The sequence below is a fragment of the Pipra filicauda genome, unplaced genomic scaffold (genome assembly GCF_003945595.2).
Source record: "Pipra filicauda isolate LSUMZ 115617 unplaced genomic scaffold, ASM394559v2 scaffold497_size843975_pilon, whole genome shotgun sequence".
In the NCBI taxonomy this organism is placed as follows: Eukaryota; Metazoa; Chordata; class Aves; order Passeriformes; family Pipridae; genus Pipra; species Pipra filicauda.
This window is the reverse complement of record NW_024104639.1, coordinates 207,919-229,372: the sequence shown is the minus strand read 5'-3', so window position 1 is coordinate 229,372 and position 21,454 is coordinate 207,919. Positions and strand designations below refer to the sequence as shown.

The 21,454-nt window shown below is 36.2% G+C and overlaps 2 long non-coding RNA genes across 3 annotated transcripts; both read right to left on the bottom strand.

The window, feature by feature from the left end:
* Window positions 1-7,729: 7,729 nt before the first annotated feature.
* On the bottom strand, window positions 7,730-9,583 carry LOC120324329. The gene is made up of 3 exons (XR_005565562.1): window positions 9,455-9,583; window positions 8,248-8,347; window positions 7,730-7,755 (listed from the first exon to the last, which is right to left on the bottom strand). It is a non-coding gene; the product is annotated as an uncharacterized LOC120324329 (long non-coding RNA).
* Window positions 9,584-10,073: 490 nt separating this feature from the next.
* Window positions 10,074-21,048, bottom strand: LOC113992874. 2 transcript variants are annotated; one of them, XR_005565561.1, is made up of 5 exons: window positions 21,021-21,048; window positions 19,904-20,002; window positions 18,523-18,592; window positions 16,153-16,239; window positions 10,074-10,134 (listed from the first exon to the last, which is right to left on the bottom strand). It is a non-coding gene; the product is annotated as an uncharacterized LOC113992874 (long non-coding RNA). The 2 variants fall into 2 exon arrangements; XR_003542388.2 differs by lacking the exon at window positions 10,074-10,134 and adding an exon at window positions 13,956-14,144.
* Window positions 21,049-21,454: the final 406 nt, after the last annotated feature.

Sequence of the window (21,454 nt, the reverse complement as noted above, 5' to 3'; positions counted from 1 at the left end):
ATTACGGCGAATTGAGGGGGATGGGGGAGACTTCGGGGCGCCGGGGAACACAGATATCGCATCTGTGCTTTAGGAATCCACCTATCTTCATAGAAGAGTTCAGCAAGATTCGTTTCCTCACACGGTGTGCACCAGATATGGGTTTCCCTTTCCCCATCCTCGCCGTGGGGGAGCCCAGCTCTAGTTCCTTCTCCGTCTGAAGAACCATTTCCGACGTCTTGTGGGACGGGGAAGGGGAACTCCATACACAGGGTTTTTCAGGCCCCGAGCCTGGAGGGGAGAGGTGCCCTCCCCTCCCCCCAGCACCCACGTGGCTCCATGGCAAGCACAGAGACAGCACACCGGGCGTGGAGAGGAGGCAAGAGAGAGTTTATTGTTGGGAAGGGGTTTATAAGGCTTTTAGGAGGGTCAAAGGGGAACCAATCACGAGTTCAGGGTCACACAAAAGAAACCATCAGGTAAAGGGTCAACAGCCAATAGGAAGGGGTTTAACAAAGGACCAATGGGACACCTCGGGACACCTTTCCCAGGACACTCCTGCATGGGAGATAACAGTTGCTGTGGGGGGTATTGGGAAGAAGAAACACGTGTTTGCAAAGGGACCCCAAAGAGCCATTTTAAGACATGTTTAAACAGGTTTCTCATCAGGTATAGTGCTACATCTACTAAAGGATGTATGATAACAGAAAGTGTTAACATTCATCAATGGAAGGCTACAGGTCAAAAGAAAAATTAAATTAGGGTGCCAGAGGCACAAAGGATGCAGCAGAACAAAATTAACATTAGAAAGAGAACATAAAAGAAAACACAAAGGAAAAGAAGTAATTAGTATGGGTTTACAAGGGACACAAATCTTCATTAAATATTATTATGCAGAATGCCACATTTGCTGCACATTTCTTGTTAAAGTCATGAACAGAAAACAAGGAAAAGACAAAAAGAAATTAACAAATAGTATTATTGAAAATGGTTCGGGGGGATACACAGGAAACAATATCAAAGGTGGGGGGAAATATTTGTAACAATTTACTCTGAAAAATGTTGGACTAAATGATCCTTAAAGGTCCCTTCCAACTTGAGAGGTCCTCTGTTCTATATACTTTCATATAATTTCACTATTATATTCACACTTACTAGTTTTTTCCTAAAAACTCCTTTTAATATCATTTAATAATATTGAAAATGAAAAAGTAAACATAAATAAGAATGAAAATTTATCTATAAGTACTATAAAGAACTAGAATAAAAGTTGCAAAAAAGAGTTCACAAGTATTTAAACGAATAAAGTGCCTAGCTACAAAGAGGAAACCAAGTAACAAGCCATGTTCATAAGAAAGCACTGGAGCTCTTGAGAAAACTCTTGGCATGAAATAAACAAACGTGGTACTTAAATTTCACTACAATAGAAAATGAAACTTGAGGTGTCAGGAACTCATGAAGAGCTCAGTTTCCTGCCCATCGTTGCAGACATTCTGACTCTAGTAAAACAAAGTATTAGGAGGGAAAAGAATGCTTGAATGTTAAAACAGCAGGGACATGCTGTGTAAATTTACAGCAAATGTTTTTTTTAAAAATCCAACTCTTTCCCCCCAGGTTTTAAAAGAAGCAGCATAAGAGATTGCATATGGGTAATATGTTTAAATTTTAATAATATTTACAATAACACTAGAAGATATGTGAGAAAAAACCCTTCTGAATACTGCAAACAATTGTTTATTTGGTCTGGTGAAGAATCAGACACTAACGAAGGGAAGGGAAATAACAATCAAGAATGTAGTGATCAATAATAGCTACTGTTGTGCTTCACAGAATAATGATCTGGAAAGAGGGAGTAAACAGCCTGTAATTGAAAATCACTGATTATCTCAGAGGAAAAAAAAAAAAACAAAAATACGTCAACAGAAAGAGCATCAAGAAGGTTAAAAATTGGATAGGAAAAAAGTAATATGTCCCTCTGTGTGTGTATAGGGGTGTACAGAGGCATACACACACACAAAAAAAGAAAAACTAAAACTAACTAAACACAAGAAAAATCAACAGCCTTCTCAAATCCCAAGAAGCACTTTCACCCTGTAAGATAAGGTACTCAGAGACACCAAGGAGTCAGAAACTGGATTTCTACAATGGTGATAAAAATTAAGAAAATAAGATTTAAGCAATTTCTCTCATAATTTCACTGGCTTTGGTTTTCCATTGTATAAAATGGAATATTGAAATTCCAGTTTCCACTTAAGGTAGACAAATGAAACAAATTATGCTGGAAAATACATGTTCTCCTGACCCTAAACTTGCTGACAGGTCCACTTCCTCTCACCAATCCATTTTCCAATCCATCAATAACTTTTCTAATGAACTCCAGTCTCTCAGGAACAGGAAGTTTTGCTAGAACTCCAAGACTTGAGAGAAGGTAGAAAATAGAGTACCAGAGAGAAAACAATGGAGGGATCCAAAACTTGTACACATAGTGGGGATCTTTCATGCCTGGTAAATTCTTTTGAAATCATATCACAAGGTATGCTTTGACTCTTGGATTTGGGAAGATTCAATACTAAGAGGTTAAGCTAATGGAAGTGAGCATCAGTTGGGGATCTGGCAATACCAAATTAAACAAAACTCAGTGTTTGGCTAAAACAGGTCTAAGAGATTTTGGAGCACTAGCACAGATACTAATCTGAAACTGCTATAACAGTACTGCATTGAACAATGGGGTGGGGTAAGACTGAAAACATTGGATGACTGACAAAAATTTTGTTTCTCTCAGTGCCATGTGCTTTCACTCTCTGCAAAAATGATATGACAAATACTCCATATCATCAAGAACAGAACTTTCCTTATCATAATAAGGGAAGGTTGTTCCCTGAGCACTTTCCTTTGAAATACTGGAAAGGTGACATACCGTGTATTCCATGGTGGATTCTGCTTGCCTTCCGTTCCATTTCTTTTTATTTTTCTTTTAACTGACAAAAATCATTGGTTAATTGAGATACTTTGCTGAAGTGTTTTTCCCTGAAACAGTATAAGCATAACACTCAATTATAACATAATGAGTCTCAGTCTGAAAATATTGAAAGAAGAAATCTGAATTAAGCATGGACAAGAACTGTCCTTCACCATGGCTGATTAGGATATAACTATGATTTACTATGTTTGGCAGTAGGATTTATACACCAAGTTGCCATTAAAATCTTATGATGTAAGATCTCAGGAGTCAGCACATTAGTCTTGCTAATGTTATAACTTCAATAGGCATAAAATGAAGACAAGGTCTTGAAGTTCAAGTAAAAGTTTTTTCCAAGGTATTTAAAAACTGAAACTTAAAATAAATAAATAATAAAAAAAAAGACGAAGACTAATCTTTTCTGAAAGTTTTGTTAATCACTGGATGAAGTCTGATTATCTTAAGATATATAACCTTTTTGTCTTAACCAGTTCTTATGGACTACAGATTAATTACAGACTACCCTAGGAAGTATTTCTGAGTTTATATTCCTGGATAATTCAATATTAAAATTCATTCTCCACTCATTTTTTGAGGATTTTTCTACATTTCTGGAATGATTATCCTTCGGTTCTTGCTACAGTCTCTGGAAGACAAACTTACTCAATATGGATGAGACACTGCATTATTATATTAATTATTGGCTGAAACCAACTCAAGTGTGTGCATGGTGGGGAAGAGACAAGTTGAATTCAACAAAGATGGTTTAGTGCCCTGTTTCATACCCCAGGCCCTGCTCCTTAGGCAGCCCCGGAGCAGCTGTCAGTCACAGGCACACCAGGATCATTCTCCCCTGGAGCCCCTAACCCAGCCCCAGAATGGGTGGCACACTGGAAGCCCCCCCCTGGGGGGGTTGGCCACAGGGGGCCAGAGTAGATAAAAGCAGCACCATGTGGCCGTCGTGTGGTCACAGTCCTGCCATTTCCTGGACTCTATGTAACTGGATCTATGCTGGACCTAGGGTGGTAGCTATAATTGTCTCTTTTTATCTCTCTTTCTTTACTTCTTTTCCTCATCCCCTTTCTTGAAATTTGGGTAACTTAAATTTGCATGGGTTGGGTCTCGCTAAGTTGTATGGGTTAATACATGCTAAGTCATTGCTTTGTGAAATGCTTTATTTTGGTTGAATGTTGCCCTTTACACTTTTTCCAAGTTCCCTTATTTTCTAAAGTTCGCCAGTAAAAGTGTTTTATTTGACCTCCTGAGAAACACGTGCGGAGTCTTCTCCCATGCGTTCTCCCACGCATTCTCTCTAGGTATAAAAGAACTTAAGGACCTTTCAATAGATCCAGTGGGGGACTTTCACATTCTTGTATGTTTTTAAAGTAAAAACCCTTCACTGAGCTCGTGGCTCAAACCTGGGCTCTTACATTTTCTGGTGTAGTCGTAGCGGGATACTTTCGAGAAGCAAGAGGGTTTCTGTTGTTTGGGGATAGCTGCTTGTTGCAGACAAAGGGAGAAACTTTTATCGGTTGAAGCCAATTTCCCCAGCAGTAATGTGGTAGCAAGAGAAAATACTCTACAGATCCAGACTGTGACCACAACATCAACAGGACTACAAGCACCACTTTAACCAACGAACACCGAAATTGCAACTACCAAGTCTTGTCGCTGGATCCAAGGTGTATCTTGCAGGTCCTTCTGGTCACTTGGGGGGTCCACAGCCCTCCTCTGACTGCCTGTACCAGTGCTGCAGCCCCATTTCAGCGCCACAAAAGTGTCTGCCAGTATTGAACCCCAGCTTTCTGCCTTTTCCTGCCAGTGCTAACTCTCCAACCATTCCTGTCAGGTTTTCCAGGTGTGGGGGAGGGTTAGGGTGGAAGGGAGGCCATTTTGTCTCTGTCCTGTGGCCACATGTGTTTTTTCCAGGTGTGGGAGGCCAGCTGTCATCTGAATTTGGTCTGGTGGGCGGGGCTTGGGAAGTTTCTCCTCATCGGCTGGTTTAACCCAGTTTCATCAGTATTGTTATTAGCATTCTTCTTAGTAAAGAGTTATTTTTTTCACTTACATCCAGGCATATTTGGTCTCTCTCTCTCTGTATTGGAGAAAGCAGGGGTATTGAATCCAAGGGAGGAGACTTCTGTTCAAGGTCTCTGCCCCTCCAAATTGTCTCAAACTGAGACACAGAGACGAAGGCAATGGATAAAACTGAGACAGTTTTGAAAGAGTAAAGCTCAAAATCCAGTCACGTCAGTGTGACTCAGAGCGTACAGCAACAGCACAGAATCAACAGCTAATTGTGACATGGCTCCTTCAGTTAGCCTGAAGGATTTTTGTGCCTGGATTAAATTTCTACTTGTTTTTTAAAAAAAACCTATAGCTTTTAAAAACTATGAAAGAAGTCTCATGTATACATTTTCAATGGACGTTTTCACTCAGCTAATGAATTACAGCTTGTAGATAATTTCACAGAATCACAGAATTTGCCAAGTTGGAGGGGACCCACAAGGATCATCGGGTCTAACTCCTGACCTTGCAGAGGATTATCCCCAAGAGTCAAGCCATGTGCCTGAGAGGATTGTCCAAATGTTTCTTAAACTCTGTCAGGTTTGGTGTTATGACCACTGTCCTGGGGAGCCTGTTCCAGTATCCAACCACGTTCTGGGTGAAGAGCCTTTTTCTAATATCTAACCTAAATCTCCCCTGACACAACTTCAGGCTGTTCCCTTGGATCCTGTCACTGGTCAGAAAAGAGATCAATTTCTGTCTCTCCTCTTCCCCTCACGAGGAAATTGTAGACTACAAGGAGGTCTCTCCTCAGTCTCCTCCAGGATGAACAGACCAAGTGCCCTCAGCCACTCCTCATACAGCTTCCCCTCAAGGCCCTTCACCATCTTTGTTGCTCTCCTTTGGGGCAACAAAGTTTAATAGACTTTTTAAAAGAGTTTAATATCTTTTATACTGTGGTGTCCAAAACTACCACAATGTTCAAGGTGACGCCTAACCAGTGCAGAGCACAGCAGGACAATCACTACCCTCAACTGGCTGGCGAGGCTTTGCCTGATGTCCCCCAGGATGTGGTTGGCCCTTCTGGCTGCCAGGGCACTGCTGACTCATATTCAACTTGCCATGAAACATGACCCCCCAAGTCTCTTTCCATGGCACTGCTTTATAAATTCATTCCCAAATTTGGAATGTCCTTTATGTCCTAATCAATAATCAGCATCAGAATATTTAACCATAACACAGTTGGCACAATTAAAATTTCAGGAGGTAGAACAGAGTTGAGCACAGACTGGTTCTTGGACCTTCAAAAACTCAGTAAATCAGCTCTAATACAGTTGAGATGCCTTTTTCCAAATGTGTAAACAATCTTTATCCTGATGATACTTGCAGTTATTTTCGGTACTGCCTGGGCTGCACTTTCAAATCAAAAGAGTTCCTGCTAACACTGTTGCTGTTCTTTTTTACCATTAATGAATTATCTACCCTGCCACAGTTTTGTATATGGTATATTTAACTTAAGAATATTCTTAACATTCTTATTTAAATAATAGTACTTAAAATTATTTTCTGAAGTGTTGGTTTGCCACATTTATGCAAAATGATTTTCATTTGCTTCTTTCCAAAGGAATCTAAGAATTTCTTAGAATGTCTTCTGTCTTTGACCACCAGCACAAAAGGCTTAATCATGCACCCTGAAAATTTCAGTTCGTGCTTCTCTGCTGTAATGTACAAGGCAGAAGCCTTTTCTCTATGAGGGTCTGATGCAGTACTTTCAGTATGACTTAGAAATTACAGATATTTAGCACAGAATTAAATAAGGAATAAAAATATGTCCAAAAGAACTGTTGATTTCTTTCTACACAGGGAATAAACCTGTAAGGCACCTCTAAGATGTGTGTGTGTTTCAATGAGAAATGAGAGGATGGGCATCTTTGGCAAAGTGTAAAGATGTCACATGCTATTTAAATTATATGATGAACAAAGACACATTACCATCCAGAAGATGCTCAGACGTAACCATAGAATTTATAGGCATCAGCAATGTAATTTTGTTGTCACATTGCATCATTTAGAAATACATGTTCTGGTTTGGGTTGGGTTTTTTGTTTGTTTGTGGGATTGGCTTTTTCCTATGTTGAAGAGTCAGAAAATAAAATGTAATTATGTCTGAAGAGATTGGAGCCCCCACAAAACCCATAAAAAACCCATTTCTGTGAAATAAGGAGTTGTACAAAAGAGCTTCATGTGTATGATACTTCTGTGTTTCTATGCATTAATGTACATCCTATGTCTCAGCATTATATGACGTGGTGTTTTGTTTGTTATCTCATACTCCTTATAAAATCCAGATATAAACACAATTGTAACATAATTCTGTCTCTGGGCACAAGAAATAAACAGTTTGTTCTGAGTTTCTGTTCCAAGTTTCTCACTGCTTCTTGAAAAATTCTACTCTTGCTTTTCAGATTTAAAATTTCCTACATATCAGGATGGGCTAAACGACAGTGAAAAAAACCCAAACAAATCCAACTTTTACTAGGTCATCAGAAAAATGTGGAACATATTCCTCCAGGCTGTTGTTTTTGGAAGCTTGCAGAATGTTAAAAAAAAAAAAAAAGTGACTGAAATTGTAGAATTACTGCTTTCTAAAAACTGTATTTTTTCCTTATACAGCTGTAACTTGGCACTCATTAGCCTGGTACTCACAGATAGTCTTGCTCTTCATTAATAAATGCCTTTCTATTTCTACCATTTTGTTTAATTCTAAATATCTGTTTTTAAACAGTGCTATATTTTGTCTCTTGCCTGTCCTGAAAAATAAAGGAAAATACTACAGATTAAATTTTATTTTTTATTTTATTTTTAGATTTTCTAAAGCATAAATAATAAAATCAGAATATTCAGACAGTTTTGCCTGGAATTTTCTGGTACTTTTTGCTTGTTTAATTCCACATGATCATTCATACCATATTTATTCCCACAAAACAAGCATATTAAAATAAATTAGATTTTCAAAAGCAGATCAGGGGAATTTTTATGTCCTTATTTTGAAAAAGAAACGTTCTTAATTTCTGAAAAAACAAATATACATAAATTGCTATGTTGGAAGCAGGACTAATGGGGACAGAATTGTTTATAGCATGAGAGAGACGTACTTTTTAAAAAAGAACTGAGAATAAGATTCACTGCTCCCAATATTCTGTTTACCAGATTTCTTTTTGCTCAGAAATCAACATCTATGGATTTTGCCAGTCTGTGTGGTGAAACATAATCTCAGTAGGTATAGTAAGAGTCTTTGTCACCTTTGTTGTGCTTTGCATCAGACTGGACTCAGCTTGGCTGTGTGTTTTATTTACTTCCTGATCTATAAATGGCTGTCTTCTTCTCCTTCGTTCACCATACCTAAAGTGATTTGTGACAAAAATATTTGTTCTTTGTTAATGTGAAGTAGTTAAATGGTTTAGAACTGTCTCATGTGAGAAATGTACTTGCTACATGCAATTTTGCTTTTATTAAATGATATCCAGTCACTGACCAGGAGAGAGATCAAATGGATGCCAAATGCATTGCAGTACATGAGAAAAGTATCTGCCATAGATTGGAGAGCTGAACTAAACCGGTCAAATTTAAGCGAGAAATAAAGAATACATTTTCCATGCAAGAGGGTATTAGTCATTAGAAAAAAATTAGCAGACAAATGGATTCTTAAACATTCTTTCATCATGAGACCATTTTCAGTAATGTTTTATTGTGGGATCCTATACAGAGGTAACAGGATTATATTTTATGGCTTGATCAAGACAGAAAGCAAAACTACAGTCATTAATTTGTGTGACCAGGAAGGGTGTTTTGATAAAGAGTCCGTACCTTTCAAAGATTGTTGGTCAGCCAATAGAGAGGTAGAACCATGGAATTGAAAATAAAAATAAGTATACCGAGTGGTATGACTGCTCAGGGTCTCCTTGGATACCAGCAGGACGGGGTATCACAGTCAGTCCTACCACCCCAGACAGGGAACAGGACAGGCTGGAGGCAGCTGCAGCCCAGGCATCAGGCATAGGGCAGGCTGAAACCAGTGCTGGCGTCCTGATCAGGCCCAGTAAGATAGGAATGAGGGTCAAACAGAGCCCTTGGACCACTGGGCAGAGCTGTGGGGATGAGCTGAAACCAGGCCAGGGTGTCAGAGTGCAGGTGAGGATCAGGATCAGACAGTCCCATGGCTGGGCAGGGTCAGGCTGCAACACGGCAGGAGCCATATCTCAAGGGAACCATGTCCAGGACCCTGGCAGGATATATACTATAGAAAGCAAAGGCCTCCACCTACTGCAACCAGGCTAGTGACAAGTGTCTTCCATTTTCAAAGGCTTTGCTAAACAAGTACTAAATGTTTTTTCTAATGTCTGAGGCATTGCCCACACCTGGTCATGCTGTGACCTGGATTAGAGTGACCTAACAGAAAAAGCTGAGGAAAACAGATGCCAAAATCAGGACACATAATTATCTTCTTACCAAGTTAACTGTAGCAGCATGGGGTGATTCTATATGAGCCCTTTGAATGACTGCATTTGCCATCTGCTATTCACTTGCAAAACATTGTGTTTCTGCTTAGCACTCCTCAATGCATGCAAGCAGTATCCAGTTACCTTCAATCATAAACAAGAATGGTGTGAGCCATTCCTCTGTAAGAGCAGCTCTATTCGGTAGCGTGGCACCAGCCTGTGATGGTACTGAGCAGTTAATGTTAACATTACTAGAAAAAGGTCTATTCTTACTCTAGTTTCTCAGAGTACGGAAATGGCTGGCATTTTGTTGTGAACAAGAGTTCCTGGTTTTTTACATTTAAGCTGGTAAGACAAATTCCATTCATCAATTATCATAATTTTAGCTATTCTTTGGATTATTATTTATGGTCATTTTCAAATAGGTTGTCTGCTTAAGGCTTCTGTTCAGTAAGCCTTTATAAATGAAGAAACCTAAAGTTTGCAGACTCCAAGGTGATCAGAAGACTGAATACAGCAAAAGAACCTTCGCTGCTCCCTTGACAAGACATACACTTGGATGGGATCAGTTTACTGAAGCACAGATCCACATTCTGACTTTTCAAAATGTATTAAAAGGGAATCAAACCTCAGGGCAATTATAAGCATGCAACAATAGTTCCCTGCTGCCTTTCAAAGTATAATTTTTCCCTGTCAAAAAAAAAAAAAAAAAAGAAATAACCTACATAGAAAATGTTTTTAGTACTTTTAAAGATGTTTTGTATTATAGAGAATAAGGTGGATAACTCTTAAAATAAAAATTATTTGATAGCATGCCAACATTCCTCTTACACACTACCCAATCTTCTTCTGATGCATATCATAATCTATGATTTCAGTAAAAAGTTTAAATTTGAAAACATATAAAACATAGTTTTTATGGTTTGTTTTGTTTGGTTTTTTTTGCCCCAGGACTGATTTCTCAATCTGTTATTTCTCCTCCCAGAAACATTGGTTGCATATTCAGATGTTAAAAATAACTTCATAGCAACTGACTTGTCTTCACATCCTGTGCAAGACCACTCTGGAAACCATTACTGTCAGCACTCCAGCTCTCTTGTCAACAACTAACTGCTCTCAGTTGCTGATGAAACCATCTAGAGCAGTTCAGTTATTAGAGTCTGCATGTAATAATGTCAACATCATGTATTTTATAGATAGAAACCTACACGATAGAAGCTAAAAACTGTTTTGAAGATAGTCACATTTGATGCAGAAGAGAAACTAGCAAGCTCTAAAATGCTAACTTGAAAAATGCATTTTCCAGAGTAGAAGGATATCATAAGTTATCATTTAATTTTGAAACACAAGAAATAAACTTTTGGACTAGATTAAACAAAATTTTCCTGACAGTTTTCTAGTCAAACAGCAAAAATATATAAGCCTCCAAATGTTTTGTAAGAGAGGTATTCTGTGAAAATAAACACATTATCACTACTTTTCTTTGCTGTTAACAGTAACGACAACAATAACAAGAAGAGTAAACATACCTCAGTATAGAATTTTCCATTAAGTTACTTGTATTTTTAATGGAAGATGATATTTGAGATATGACTTTAGTAATTTCTCACTTTAGTTCAGGATCTTCACTTTATGAAATTTAAAAATACAAAAGTCTTTTTAAGATTAATTGCCTTCATGCCTCTATCCGGTGGCAACATTTTCACTTTATATGATTTACTGATAGATTTTAATAGGAGACTTTAGATGTAAATGAGGAATTTAATAGCATTAAGCACTATAATTAAATAAATAAAGCAAATATACTTTTAATTACAACAAAATCAAATTAACAATGTTGTTCTCAAAAGTTGATGACATGCCATTTTGACATAATTTTGTTTGGCTTTGCATATTCATGCTATTAAACCAAAGAGTCATCTTCTATGACATAGGATGTAAATCACCTTGAGTCAAGTTCTTGTTTCGCTTGTTTTTCTGAGGTCTGAACAGTGAATACTGGGAGAAATAAGATTTGCATGTGTAGTGTACTGGCTGCAAACAAAATTTGCCTTCATGACCAGATGCACAGTTTTATAAGAAATGTGGATCCATGAAAAGGAATGATAATCTTAAAATTCTGGTAGTTTGGTTGGGTCAAAATTCGGTAATTACTTTTTAATATTCTAGGAGTTAATTGTAAACTCATTCTGTCCCTTACAGAATGCAAAACGTTTGCAAAACATTTGCACTACTTACACATTTTTTCACACTTAAAAAGCCAACATAGCACTGGGGTTTTTTTCCTGCTAATTATATTTTAAGATTATGTAGATGTGCATAACTTTTTATTTTTTCACCTCCATCCTTCCTAGGTTAGAATTCCCTAGAAATTACAGAAAGCTAATTCTGAGTCTTCTGAATAACTGAGCACATAATCAGCAAAAGTGAGTTCTGTGACTTTGGTTATGCAGACTATGCAGTTTTCAGTGGAAGATGAAATGTGATTCAAAATAATCTTTCCACCTTGCACCTTCTCACTTTAAATAGTGACTGCTGGAAATTTCTACTTGCATAATAGAATGGGAAATTTACTTTTTCTCCTAATTCTTAGATATTGAAGTTAACACTTAACAGAGGTTTTCCTGCCTGACCAGTTCAGTGACTAAAGGAGGACAGGCTTTGTTATTAAAAATATAATTAAACATATATTTCTGAGTGGTTTTGTATCACCTCGGTTTCTTCGAGTTATTTGAAGCTGGCATAGACTCAAGTAATTTTGAATATACCTGCAGGTCATATACAGCTGAAAATGAAACTAATAGCTGATCTAATGAGGCCTGTGGTTAATCTGTCATGGATAAACTGGCAGAGTCGCACAGCTACTATACAATCAGTAAAAGAAAATATGCTTAGAATAGGATGTAAACAGTCCACAGTAGTGCTGAATTACCAAAATGGGATATGAAAATGATTCTATATTGGGTTATTGTTTCCAGAGTGAGATAACTAACCAAAGCATAAATGCAACGATGCTTTAGCATAAAGCATCATATCAGCCTGTCTTAAAATGAATGGATGTTTGAAAGGTGGGTGTATATTAATGATTCCATGTGAAAAACCTGAATTAATAAGCATAGTTTCTCTGTCAGAGGAGAATGCTGTGCAAGAAGACAAATTCAGCATCTAAAATACTGGTCTTTATGAGTTGCAGTAATTGGGTCAGCTTCTAGAAGAAGATACAAGGAGTCTGTAATTGAACTCAGTTACTTCAGTATTTTACTTTGCTGTTATACTGAGTTTTCTACATGCTACTGCATTTCTGCCTAATATAATTTTGGAGTATTTACCTACACACAGCTCACGTATGGGGATACAGTCCTTTTACTGTGGAAATCCAGGTTATCATGTCTAATTAGGGCAAAGATGGGAAACCTTCTGTATGTTATTTGACCAAACTATCATAAGGAATATTCAAAGTGTCAAACAAGTTCTGTATAAAAGGAATAACAGCTTATCTGTGGAGAAAATAAAACATTATTGGTCTACTTAAAGTGTTAAGAGTCTAATCAAAATAAAAAAGCTAATAATACTAAAAATGCAGGTGATTTCCAGTTGCAACACTCCATTCAAATGAGTTCAGGAAAAACATCTTCAATAACACAGTTAAAACTGTACAAAAATTAAAAAAAAAATCAAACAAACTCCCAAAACAAATGAAAAAAAAAATCTTTTTAGTTTAACCCACTTTTCTCTTGTGTTACTTTTGCATATCCAATGTTCTTCTGAATCCTCATGTTAACATTATGTTTTAAAGAGAAAGATGAGGGGATAAAACCAGGTTAAAACCAGGTTATAACATCTTAGGCAAGACAAATCAAGAAAGTTCATGTAACCTAGTATAGCCGGGTTAGCACAATGCCTGTGGCATTTTCTTAGTTGTCTATGCTGGAAAAATCTGTGGAGTCTTTTCTTCCCAAGTAACAAACTAAACTGATGATAAAGAGACACTTCAGGTGAGATTCAAGGAAGGATCAGGGAATTGTAATAGTCTGTGGGTAGGGATGTGGCATACCAGTAGTTTTTTCACGATTCAGTTAAAATTTAAATATAAACTTAGTCTTGATGAAGGTTTAATTTGATCTTCTCACACAATTTTATTCAGAACTGGTCAAATGTACATCCTTACCCTAAGCCCCAATCTTTAATTCATGCATATTTTCTCTTAAAGTCTCAAGATCTGCATCTTTCACAAAAAATAAAAGTTGCTTTTGGAAATTATAATCTCTGATTTAAAACCCACATCATACATGTCAAGTAAATGTGTGTGTATGCATATGTGTGTTCTGGTTCTTGATATGGAAATTTGCATTGATACCACTGTTTGCCAGTTGCAAACCCAAGACGGCTGCAGTCTTGAACCATGTGTATTTTGACTTCACAACTATTCTTAATGGGTTTTCCATGTGCCCAGTAGAATATATTTTGCCTCACAGGTAGCTGCATGCATATGTAAAATCTATCTTTTTGACTCTGATCTATTCAGGTAATTTTATTTTTTTCTGACTTATGCAAATCAAATTTTGTCCAGAAGAGATGCACTTGAAATAATGAGGCAATGAAGTCTCAAAGGAGAGAGCTTCTGCAGAACAGGGGGAAGGTTTTCAAACAATTTGTACACTAAACATGTAAATGCACATTGTCTTGGCAGATATCTTGCACTGAAATAAAAAAAATAAATCTGTTACAGTCACCATGCCACTGGAATGATGGACAAGTGAGGTGGTGAATAAGGCACAAACACAAGAATGTAGATAGATAAAAGATGAACTATGAGTGTACTGTAGGTTTACTAAATGTAGGAGAATCTTACCAGACCCTCACTGTTCACCCTGAGGATATTGGTTTTATGAATGACAATATGTTATCTCTAATCAAGTTCCTGAATACACTGTACTTGTTATTGCCAAATGAAAATTGCCGCCAGCATTACATACAGTATTTCTGACTCTGTCAAGATGTGGGGTTTTTTGAGTCATGGTTTTATGTTGTGGTGTAAAGCTGTCATTTCACAGAATTTACCTTAATGTGTGTATATATATATATATATCTCCATGAAGTTCCCTGAGGAGTAACAACTCCTTCTCAAATATATTACAGTGCAGACTATAAAATAATTGTTATAAAACTTTAAAAAATTGAGGAACTTTTTATATCTGTGATTGCCTTATTCACCTTGAGGACTTAAAACACTAAGCAAACGCAAAAGTCCACTAATGACAATGCCTGTCACAAAACAGCTTATTGTCTAAGTGTAGTTAATCAAGGATAATTAAGTAGTCTGCGAGAACAATATATCAGTATAAACAGAGGAAGATCATGCAGTAAAAGGCATCCTCACAGCCTAGCTTGGGAAGAACAGAAGAGTTTCCCTGGGATTTGCAATGAGATTTAAAAGGACATTGAAAGCTGATGAAGACAGAATGAAGGAAAAGACATCTCTGACTAAGAAGCAAAAGGATTGTATAAAATTCATCTTATCCATCTGTTTCAGTGTGTGTAGGTGTCTCTGTTTAATGAGTTGTTGTGCTCCATTTTATTACTTTGGCATTATATTAAACATCATGCTAAACAGATGATTGGAAACTTTTTATTAAGCTTTCTTTTTTTCATCAAATGTGTGCATATATGTGGATTTGTATGTGATATGTAAGGGATGGGGGGGAAATTTTCATGTCAAAAGTTAAAGATCATATCACGAGGTCTTCAGTATTTAGGATTGTAGAGACTCATAAAATATTAAATTTATGTAAAATTTCATTTTTCACAGTATGTCTTTGATCAAAATAAGATAAAATTCATTAAAAACAGTTCTGTGGGCAAGACATTTCCTAGTAGCTGGTTAGTAAAACTGATCTCATTGTGAATGTTGTTGCTGCTAGAAGCATTAGTGGATCTGAAGAGAATGTTGTTTTCATGTAGCTTTAAAGAACATTCCCACATTTATGGCTAATTCTGTTAATTTAAAGAAAGTTACAGAGTTTGATCTGAGGTGAGAGGCTTAGTAATTTTGGCAGTGGTAGCTCCAGATAGCTTTTCCTCAGAGACCTAGAGATGAACCAGCTCCAAATAGAAGATGAATTGTCAGAGCTTTCAGATGCCAAACATCAAGGGAAACAGCTTAGGTTACAGATATTCAGGCTTAGAAATAGCCAGAGATCTAGAAGTTTAAGAAAATCCTTGTAACCTTTTGAAATCTGAAAAAAAAGAATGTATTGCATTAAGAGCCAGAGGAAGATGCCCTTTATATTTGAAAAACTACCTTTGACAAGATAATAGAGCATATTATTGCATGTAAGAACATTCCGACTGCAGATAGACCTTTCCTTGGCTAAAGATCCAAAGTTGATAAAAGCCTTGATGGTAAAGCAGATATGTTGAACTCTGTTGGATACAGTTTTTTATTACAGACCTGACTTAGGGATCATCAATTTAGTACATCTCAGAATTTGAAAATTTTTTGGGTTTTTTTGCTTTAGGGTTTTGCTTTAGGGCAGGTCCAAAATGTGACCCAAAGAAATTAATTGATGTAACACGTACTTAGGTTTCAAAGTAATTTTTTTTTTTTGTTTTGTTTTGGGGTTTTTTTATCTGATTGTCTGAGATTTAGATTTATTGTGTTCTCTTAGAAGCTTAGTAGAAAGAACAGAAAGTTAAGTTTTTACTTACCTCAGGAGTAAAATACATACTGATCGCTTTCTTATTTAATCTGAGAGTTTTCTAAGCACTTGAAAGTAAGCAAGTCTGCAGAAATGCCTAAAAATATATACGCATAGTTGTTGATATGCTGAGTTATGACATGAACTCTGTTTTCTGTATGTCTAATCTCTTTTTTTTTTCTTATTTCTGAGATGTGGCTAATTCACCAGGCATATTCAAAACACATCTGAAAAAAGTTAGACCTCTTTCAATTGATTCCCAAATATTTATTCCATGCAATTACTGCCTAATAAAGATGTTGAAACAATGCTGCAACCACGGCCACCAAAAACTGCCCTTTCCTCTTCAGTGGCATACACCGTGTTTGTGAGCTATCTACTCACAGAAGAGGTTAACTATATAACCACAACTCTTAATCTCCATCAGTTTGATCATCTCTGACTATATATTTAAAAAATAAGTCTAAATCTATAAGAAAGTAAAATGAAATAAATCTTTTTGGAAAACAATCAAACACACAACAAAATAAAAACCTCCAGAATGTCATTAGTTATACAAAGAATAAAAAAATGCTCATACATATGCTATTATTAAACATTAGTCAATAAATTAGGTAATACATAAAGTAATCAGACTATACTAACTTTTTCCATTCTGTATTCCAATATTTCATTTTAAGGTTATCTGGGTCAGAAAGCTGTCAGTGAAGTGCTTGTTATTGTCTCTATGTGTAACTGATGGCTCATTTTAAATAAGCCAGCAGCATGATTCTACAAGCAGTGACACAAGATATATCAGAATATTTTAATATTATACATTGGTATTTTTTACTGCTCTGAAAAAAACCCTGATGTTCATTTGATTTTTAGGACAGAGCCAAACAGAATAAGGATTCATAAATTAGGCTGTCATTGGCCTAATTTACTTACCTAAAAAGTTAGTAACTGTAACTTACCTAAAATAGTAAATCTAACTTACCTAAAATGTTACTAAATAGCAATCTATGTAAACAAACAACTGAACCCTATACATCAAGTATGCGATTTAAACTTGAAATGAGAAAATTTCTTCCTGCAGGTTAAATAAATACAGATGATTGACCAAAATTAAATTCCTCAGGAAAAAAGGAAAACCGAGGACTATTTATTTATTTTTGTTATGTTCTTACGGATTATATAGTAGACGAAATTTGAAGAATTTAATATATTATGAATCGTTTTTTAACAGTCTCAAATGCTTAAAACCCATGAAACTCATAGATATCAGATATGTAAAGAAAATAGTAACTTTTAAGTCCATCTTACTGAAATTTCTATATCCTCTATACTACTAATTACCCAGAAGTACTGCTTTGCAGTCCAGCTGCTACTTTAGTCCAGCTGCTACTTTCTGAAACCCTGTCAAATACTTGAAGTAAAAGTCCTTTCTTATTGATGTATGTGTTGTTTTTTATGCTTGACTGTTCCACAATGGAAAAAAAAATGAGAGAGGTCCTAGAGACAATAATTTTTTTCAAAACACAGCTGTAACCTGTTCAAAGCCATCAAAGTCATGAGTCCTGAGTCATGAAGAGTTCATGTTGAGACTTTCTTGCTCATTGGTCTTGGGCCACTTAGGTCCATTTTCATGCTTGCTTAATGCAGTCTGTTTATGTTGTCTATCTTTTCTTTGCTTTCTAAATACTGAGTTCTGTCTGTTATCAACAAAACTGTTTTTATCTGATTCACAAAATTGCACTGCTACAGTAACAAGATTGATCATAATAATACGTGGGACCATCTAAGAGCTACGGTAAAATCTCATTTCTCTGCAGTTTTGTTCTAGGGTAACAGGTAGTTCATTCTACAGAGATTAATTACCCTTCCTATAAACTTCTTACAAACTGAACCAAACTGAAAACAATTAAGGCAGAAATTTCCTAACTGCCACACAATTTTTAACACAGATAAGTCAAGTTCAGATCGATTCAGGCCACAACAACCTCATGCCCTCTACTAACAAAAAACACTGGGCTACAACTGGTGGGTTTTTGAATCAATTTGAAAAGTAGAAATTCCTACTGGCTATAGTATATTTGTGTTTCAATGAACTTCCCAGGAGAACTTTTGAAATATTTTGGTACACCAGACATCAGGTCAATTTGTTTAATGTAGAGACCAGATTTTCCTCTTTAAGTGGAACTATATCAAAAGGATAATTTTTCCTATTTATTTTACAGTTCCTGTCTGAAAATGGAATAGTACTGAGGCTGAAGGTTTTTGGATGTCACTTAAAATTTTACAGTCTCTGGGTGTTGTAGGTTCATCATTATTTTCACCAACAACATAACCAACTTAGTTTACCTCCTCATGACCTCTGCTCAACAACTTTTATCAATACCTGTTCAGATCATCTTGCTTTGCTTTCCTTGTGATTTAATCCTATGACTTAGTTATGAGAAATGGCAACCCTGCCAGGACAGAAGGAAGAACAACAAACATTAGAACAGTGACTGATAGTATCTGACTTCTACCCAAGGGTTTATATTCTTTGGCCTCAAGTAGGTCTTTATCCGTAATTCTGGAAATTCATACTTTTTCATTTGATGGTCAGGGTATCCATATGTTTCTTTTATACTTTATTATAATCAAAAGATTCACTGTCTAGTGTTTGATTTGCCAGATTACTTATTTTATGCATGAGGACATAAAACCTTTTCTTTCTTTAAATGATTGCAGTAAAGCAAGAGTCTTTATACTGAATTCAGGTGAACAGAAACTAGGTATTTTTACTATTAAGAGATAATAGTTACGACCTTAGTCATAAGCCATTAATGACATACCTCAATATTATTGTCCCTACTTATAGAGAACATAGTTGTTTCAATGTCCAAAGGAATCTAGGGTTTTTCAGACCTTTGCAAGAAATATTCTTACCCAGTAATTAAATAGGGATATTGACAAAAAAAATTACATGGAAGACAAATTAACTACAGCAGAATTAATCATATAAGAAAGACAGCTGGATTTGGCCCTATATGTTCTTTCATTATCAAGGCCAGATATATTTGCCTGAACACTGTTCCTTCAATATTCATTTGGGTATTTTCTTTCTGCTGTGTCAGTCACTAAGAAGTCATCTTTAGTTCTGCCAGGCAGTATTCATGATTTGGGCTTCTGATCAAAATTGCCCTTCCTACTTTCACTCAATTTTAAATTTTGATGTGCTGTCACTTCTCTGATCTTGAAATAATTAAGTACATAATAGCATTTTCCTGTGATAGATCTGCAATATAAAATTAATAGAGTTATTTATAATGAACTATATATAACAACTAATAATTTTCCTTCACCTCATCATATCCCAAACAACATTTTTGTCTTTTAAATAATCTCACAGAATATCGCCACTTTGATAGTACCCTCTATTTGGACTAGACTAGAATATATACCAAATAAAGATGATTCTACTTCTCTCTAGGTCTTTTACTGGAACATTGTCTAATGTTTTATTAGCCAAGTTACAAACTCTTTACTAAGACTTAAGAGAAAACTCAGAATTAATAGTTTATTCATAGCATCCATGCCTTTTATGCCATTGGTTAAGCACAAGCAAAGGCTTTGGTAATTATCTGCTTAATCACCTTTACCAGTTTTCCAGTAACTCTTTAACCTATACAAATTTTAGCAAATTGAGTGCTGAATAAGTGTTTTTGATGCCTTTAATGTGAGAGCTGAAATTTCACATCATTTTGTTGGAACTGCAATATTAGTCACTTTACCTTCATGATATTATTTCTGTTGTCTTACATAATCCTTATGGAAATGACTCTATGAAAACACCATCTGTTATCAGAGACGAAGTAATGAACTCAAGAGACCTATAATGTGAGATAAGACAATTTGAGTGTTCGGGATGGGCATTATGCAATCAGAGTGTACTATTTTGTTTTAATTCTGCTTTATTTAATCATGATAGAAAATTTTACTTTCTGGATACCATTTGGGGAATTACAGATATTAGAGGAAAAGTAAACTCTCACTGGAAACTGAAGAAGTGTTCTGACTTGATACGCTCTTGTTAATACACATTCTTAAAATTTTCAGTGTCCTAGAATAAATAACATTTCTTTAATTTCTTCCATTTTTTCACTAGCCATGATTAATGTTGCTGATATCTGCATTTCAGGTACTTTATCTGAAGTTTAGTGGGTTGATCCTGGCTAGGAAGAGGTGATTTAAATCTACAAGACAATGAAAAAATAACAAAAGAAAAAATGGAAATAAATATCAAAGAAAGAGACACAAAGATGAAATTTTCAACAGTGGTGAGGAATCAGGGAATCAGATGATACTGTATCTTGTTTTATGAAAAACAAACAAATGAACATGAAATTAACAGTGATGTTTAAACAGGTCATAGGTTGAATCCACTCTGGTGAATATAGACAATTTAATCTATTTCGTGAAGCACTGTACTCTTTACTGCAATTCCTGACGCCTCATCTGGGAAATATGGAAAATGATAATGATTCCTCCTTTCTTCCACCCATATGTTGCTGACAGTGGATACCACTGGACAAGCAGCTTCTGCCATCAGCCTGCAAGACTTTTGAAGTAACCCTTACTAGAGAAGCAATTATATCGTCTATGGACTTCAGTGGGAGATTTCCACGATTTCTAAAATTCCAACATTTCCTGTAGTAAATAAATAAACAAAGAAAGAAGTAAAGAAAACTCTCAAAAGATAGAAATGGTGACTAAAGAAATCACCTGGAGAAAACAAATCAGCATCTTAAAAAATTGAAGGGAAGGATTTAAACTATTGAAATTTCTAGGTGCTGTAAAAAAGTGGCAGAAACTTAAGAGGAGAAAAATAAGACAGAAAAGAGCACAAACCTAACTAAGATTGCCCCAGGAGCTGTACAATTTGTATGGGCACGGACTAAACAGATGCACGTACAGCTGTTAAATCAACTATTCGCGTGCTAACAAGTCCTTATATACCTACTGTGACATCACATATTTCCCGCAGTTCTTAGTCAGTCCTTCCAGTGGGCGTGCTCCATTGAGTTCTCTCTCCAGGGGGCTTGGTGTGGAGACTACATCTCCCATAGTTCCTTGCAACATCCTTCCTATACAGTGTTAACCCTTTCTGCCACAAGGAGCATCTCATCTTGTTGTGTAACATACTGAAAAGGGCAAAGAGGTTCACATACTTCTGCAGTGTTAATTTGGCCTCAGGACATAACCACATGCGAAGATCTGTTTGGGCATTCTTTCTCAAAAAAAATCCCAAAGTCTTCAAATGATACCATAAGCAGTGGAATCAC